Source organism: Marmota monax, unplaced genomic scaffold (assembly GCF_021218885.2).
Source record: "Marmota monax isolate L192 unplaced genomic scaffold, Marmota_monax_Labrador192_F-V1.1 WCK01_AAM20220418_F8-fsc00141, whole genome shotgun sequence".
In the NCBI taxonomy this organism is placed as follows: domain Eukaryota; kingdom Metazoa; phylum Chordata; class Mammalia; order Rodentia; family Sciuridae; genus Marmota; species Marmota monax.
Genome location: NW_026692981.1, coordinates 1,291,258 through 1,297,491, shown reverse-complemented (window position 1 = coordinate 1,297,491; position 6,234 = coordinate 1,291,258).

Here is a 6,234-nt window from a genome sequence, read left to right as displayed (position 1 = left end):
GATTTTATGTAGAGAGAAGTGGCATGAAGTTAGGCTGCATCTAAATGCCTGGAAATTGACAAGTGGTTTGCTGGTAGGTCAAGCTAATGGTCAGTGACAAGGAGATCTGGGGAAGACGTGTGTGGATGAAGTCATGGGAGTGGGCGCCGTGTTGCAGAGTCTTAATATCACAGGTAACTTTGTACCAATGAGCATCCTCTGCAGAAAAAGCACTGAACAACCAGAGGAACAGGATGACTACAGAGTGGACATAGCCACTGTCTGTCCTCAACCACATGTGTACTTGCTGACTGGGCTGCTGAAGAGATTTGTGTTGGTGGCAGAGAGGGAGGCTGTGAATAGATCCAAACACCTAGGTTCTCTCTCCCCTAAACTGCCGTAGCCTCTGCCACTACCAAATGTCAAAGCTATCAAAGTTAGAGACTTATACTTAGCATTCTGTGTACTACCGTTTCTCAAGATGTTGACGATGACATCTTCCTCCCCCCAAAGAGCAGGGATTTATCTGTTGAGATAGGCACATATTCTGGAAATGAGTGATTTCCTTGCCCACAGAGCCTCAAATGACACCACACTGGGAGCACCCAGAGTGTCTGAGTTATGGACATGGCAGATGCCAGCAAATAGGCACTTCTTCACAGGGCTCAGTGATCATTGCACACACTACGACATGTTGACACAGTAGAACGGTCTCTGAACCCAAGGCCCCTCCACACTGCTGTGGGCTCTCTTTCCATAGTCCAAGTGGGAATTTGTTCTTCCCTTCACAATAACTTTATTCCCAGTGCATGTTGAAGACCTAGTTCCCAAAGAAAAGGGGTGCTTCCAGGAGGGGACATAGGTTTGCAGTCACCCTAAAATTATGAGTGCTGCCTTGCCATATTGGGATCCTCTTGTTGGTTGGCCAGGAAGAAAATAAAGGAGTTGCTACACTGGCAGGAATAATGAGAAGTTTGGCCACCACGGGAAGGTCAGTTGCTGGTAACCAAAAGGGACAGGGAGGAGGATGTCTAGAGAGCAGGAATCCCCATGATCTTTTTAACCATGAGTGAGTAATTTCAGCAACCACGATAAGACAAGGGCATGGCTTCCACCAGCAAAGGTGAGCAGCTGGGTCGTCCCATCCACCAGGCCACCAGGAAGCAGAAGGGCCCACCAAAGGTGAGGGGAGCTAGAATGGATGGAAGGAGGGGATGGTGAACGCCGATGAAGTCCTCGGGCCCCGTTGCAGCAAAGGCAGAGACGTGTGCTCCCGTAGTCCTGAAGAGTCGTGACAGCCGACCTGATAAGGAGACAAGGGACTGAGCAGTGAAGTGGGTAGCAGTCCCTGTCACCACTCTGCCCCCAACTGCCATATCCCGCCATTTGGCAAACACAGGGTCCCTGTGCTCTCTTTCCCTGCCACCAGCCACTTGCTCATGGCTGGCTCTGAGGGCTGCTCCCAGGCAGCCTCTCTAAAGCACACAGTCCTGGAAGTCAGAAGCTCCCTGAAGTAGCTTGTAGCCAACAACTGACAGCAGGTAAATACTGAGGCCTCTAACTGGTTGACTCGGAGGTGTGGCCTGTGCCATTGCCCTGCAACCTTGCAAAACAAGTCCAAAGTCAGCTTCGCTCAGCCTTGGCTTGGCATCAGACCCTTGTTTGGCCTCATACCCTACTGACTTCTCAGGTTCCTCACTATTTCCATGTTTTTCTTTCCTGAAAACACTATTGAATCACTTTCACACATTTCTTCATCTCTGGGTCTGATTCTAGGGAGCTCTTCTGTAATACTAGTAAGTTGTTTTACTGTTAATATAGGCATGTCATAATGGAGCAAAGCAGTGTGCTCTTTAGGAGCAAAGATGTTTAACACAAGAGAAATAGATATAAATCAAATCAAAGAAATTTAAAATCATTCAAATAATGAGTTTCCATTGGAAATATATACAAAAATAGATGTGCAATATTTTTCTAAAAGTATTTTTTTCTAGTTCTTCTGCTGAAAAGGTCTAGAATCAATGAGATCCAGGAACAATGAGCACTCACCACCCGAAGTGTGGTCTCTATTTCCCACCAAAGGCACCAGCACTCCTTTTAGAAATCCAAGTCTGATAATAGGAAATATATGAGGAGCTTGGAAAAAGGTTTTGTGCTAGAAAAGAAGGAAGCAGTCCAAGATGACAAGAGTCATGTCATAACGACACTAGAATCAGCTGGCGAGGAATCGCACTGGCCAAACAAGGGGCAACCCGGGCATCGGAAAGGAATAAGAAGGCGGTTGATTACAACAGGTCCAGTGGCGTCCATGAGGTCATAATTGTAGTTGGTCATCTTGGCTAAGGGGCTAAGTCATTATTCTGAAAGTTTATAAAGTATTTGTCATGACTTTCCTATGAAGTCTGTATTTCTAGGTTATCAAATATCTGATGAGGTAATTGCCTGTATTTGTAGAAAAACAAAATACAGCTCCTAAGTGAAGAGGGCCCTGCAGAATCAGCAAACCACAGTTTTGCAGCTTGTGGTGAAACAATGGGTCTGGGCTTTGTTCTCTGAGCCCAGGTGGAAGGCGGGTGAGAGCCGCACTCACAGGTGAGTCGGGCAGAGGAGACCTAGCCCCAGAGGCCAGTCTGTCATCACTAAAAGTGGGATGCCAGCTGTCTCCTACGGGAGTCATCATGACGAGTCTCACACCCTCTGAAGCAATCTTGTGCTGAACCCAAGGAGCCTCTGCGGACACCTAGCCATTTATGAGATGAGAGAGCACGAAGAAACCTGGAGAATGAGGGGAACAGGGGAGGTCGCCAAATGGTTCATGAGAGACCCTGTGCAAAGGAGCCCTTTTGTCCTCATTGGTATTGTTGCTAAGCAACAGCAAAAACAGAACAGGGAGAGGACGGCTGCAGAATAAAAGAGGTAAGAGAGCCCTAAAAGTTAAGTGACAAGTGACTCCTCTGTGGATCTTCATTCAAATCAACCAAGCATGAAGGACGTCACACTGAAGCAGCTGGGAAAGTTGTCCTAATGGTTGGATTTTAGATGACCGATCATTTTTACATTTATTGCTTATATTCTAGATGTGATGAGGGTGTGTTAGTTACATATGTTTAAATCCTAATGGATTATGCATTCATGCTGAACTTTTTATAGGAAGAATGACATAATGTCTGAGACTTTCTTTAAAACACTACAGAGAAATTCCACAGGATATGGAAACTCTAACAGCCAAATATTGATAACGGTTGGAGCCCCAAACTAACAGGTGCTTGGTTACATTCGACCATTCTACTTTTTTGTGTGTTGCAAAATTTCCCTAATAAACCACAAACATCAGAAATTTAGTAAATAAAACAGAATCTAGGCCGGACTGTAGAAGAAGCAATTTTAGCCTCACAAAGCAGCAGAAAGCATTGGAGCCAACAAACACAAAGATGGAGCCTCAGTGGAATCAGGGCCCAGAACCCAGGACACTGACTCCAAACACGGGCACTGAACAGGGCTGAGTGGGGCTTTCATCATTAAAAGTGCCCCCTCCCCCCAAATGCCAGAACTCTCCAGGTATAGTGTCAAACAGAACAGACACCACGAATAAAAATCCAATCGAAAAACAAGGTACCAGAGTCTCTCGGGCAAAGGAATGAAAGGTCATGAATGCATCTTCAGCAAGATAAATAAACAAATAGAATCACTGGTCCAGTTAAGGAGCAGCTGCTAAGTGTCCAACACTTGATGGGCACTTATCACACTCAAAAATAAAAATGCTTAAGTAATAAGAAGTGCAAAATCACTGATTCAAGCTTAGAGGATCCTAAGTTAAAAGTGCCCCCGGGTACTGCCACAGCCAGGTAGCTGAGCCAGGGGGTCCTGGGGTCCTGGGGTCCTGGCAGGAGAAGTGTGAGGGAAACCACACCCTTCAGAAGACCTGCTCTCAGGTACATGTCATTCTGTATGTAGACTATCCAAGAGATGTGACCTTTGAGGACAGCTGGGGAGGGAGGGAGAGGGGGAGGGAGGGAATGAGCTCAGAAGGCATCCACAGGGCTGACCACGGCCTGGTCCTCCTAGGGAGCTCTCAACAGCAGAGCTACCTCCATCAGAGGAGCCTGGGGAGCTCCCTTGGAAGGCGAGTTCCACCTCCTGAGAGGGAGACACCAAGGGTCTCTGTTTCTTGTGTCACAGATTTGTGGGCAGGTCCCAGGTTTCTAATCCACTGGGCAATTTGAAGACCCCTTAACTCTTAAGGAAAGAGTGAAAGTAAAGATTAAACCTTTAATTTGGGTGCAAAGAGGTCCAAGGATTTGGCAAAGGATTTCCCAGGTTGTTACTAGCAGACTCAGAAATTCAGTATTGTGTAGAGTTGGGTGAAAAGTCTTCAAAGGACAAGAAAGAACCACTGTCTGTCCTGAGTTAGTCAGGCTGGGTGACAGGGACACTCATTCACTTCTTCAGGGGGCCTTAGGGTCCTTCCCGTCCTGCTGAAGATGTTTGGTGATACAGGACACTGTGGAGGAAGAAGTGTGCCCATCTCCCACGGCTCTGCACAGGCAAAGGGAAAGGGGCGTTTCAGGAATGAGCGTGATGTGGACGGTTGTGCCCAAGGACAAAGGGAAGAAGAGTGTGTCCTGTGTGGCACTTGGGTCACCCGCATGCTGTGGTGTGCCTGGGATGCAGCCACAGGGCAGTGGTGTGTGCAGCACATGGTTTGCACTGTCGGTGTGACAGTGTGACATTTGTACATTTGGTTTGTGTGGAGCGTGCTTATGCCAAGCTCAGGAGGTAGTGCTGGGTGTGTCATGTGCTGTGTGTTTTGTGTGGTGCTTGTGTTGGCGTCTGCACGTGCTGAGATACACAGCCCCCTGAGGGCAGGGTGACGATGGTGACTGATGAGCCCACTCCCTCATAGGTCCTGCAAACCCAGGCTTGGGCTCTGGTCCCTCAGGGCACTTACTGTCCTGTGGATGGCTGAGATGGCATCTCATGGTCTGGGCTGGGGAGGGCATGTGGTGGCCTGCCTGCGGAGTGTCCCTCCATGCTGCTTTGACACCCTTCCTTTCTGTGGGCACACAGGTTGTCCCCTGCCTGAAGGCAAGTCTGTGGGCAAAGAGCCCCTCAAATCTTGTTTGATATTCCTTATTTTCCTTTTATCTTTGAGGGATATTTTCACTGGATATAGAATTTGGGGTTGATGAGGTTTTTACTTGTTTTCTAAGAATTTTCAGGGTTTCTGTGTATTTTTAATCAATTAAAAAATTACAAACTTGAATGACAAAGGACACCCCTGGGAGCTGAAAAGGCGACGGGTGATGGAGCCACTCACCCTTAAAAAAAACCAAAAAAACACTTTATTTTACTTATTTATTTTTATGTGGTGCTGAGGCTCAGACCCAGTGCCTAGCACATGCTAGGAGAGGGCTCTACCGCTGAGCCACAACCCCAGCCCCCCAGCTACTCTCACTTTGGTGCAGGCTTTAAATCCTGAGGAGTGGTGGGTGGTGAAGAGCTGGTGTGATTGACATCCACAGAGGTGGAGACCAAACCCTTCAGCAAAAAGAGAAGCCACGGCCAAGGACCTGAAGAGACACTTCTCAGAAGATGAGGTACATGAAAAAAGGTTCATCATCACTAGCAATTAGAGAAATGCAAATTAAAACCACTCTAAGATTTCATCTCACTCCAGTCAGAATGGCAGCTATTTTGAAGACAAACAACAATAAGTGTTGGTGAGGATGTGGGGAAAAGTGCACTCATACATTGCTGGTGGGACTGCAAATTGGTGCAGCCAATATGGAAAGCAGTATGGAGATTCCTTGGGAAACTGGGAATGGAACCACCATTTGACCCAGCTATCCCTCTCCTCAGTCTGTACCCAAAGGACTTAAAAACAGCATACTAGGGGCTGGGGTTGTGACTTAGTGGTAGAGTGCTGGCCTTGCACCTGTGAAGCACTGGGTTCGATCCTCAGCACCACATATAAATAAATAAAGGTATTGTGTCCATCTACAACTAAAAAATAAAGTTAAAAAAACCCAGCATACTCTAGGGACACAGCCATATCAATGTTTATAGTAACTCAATTCACAGTAGCTAAACTGTGGAGCCAACCTAGATGCCCTTCAACAGATGAATGGATAAAAAAATGTGGTATATATACACAATGGAATATTACTCAGCAATAAAAGAGATAAAATCATGGCATTTGCAGGTAAATGGATGAAACTGGAGAAGATAATGCTAAGTGAAGTTAGCCAATTCCAA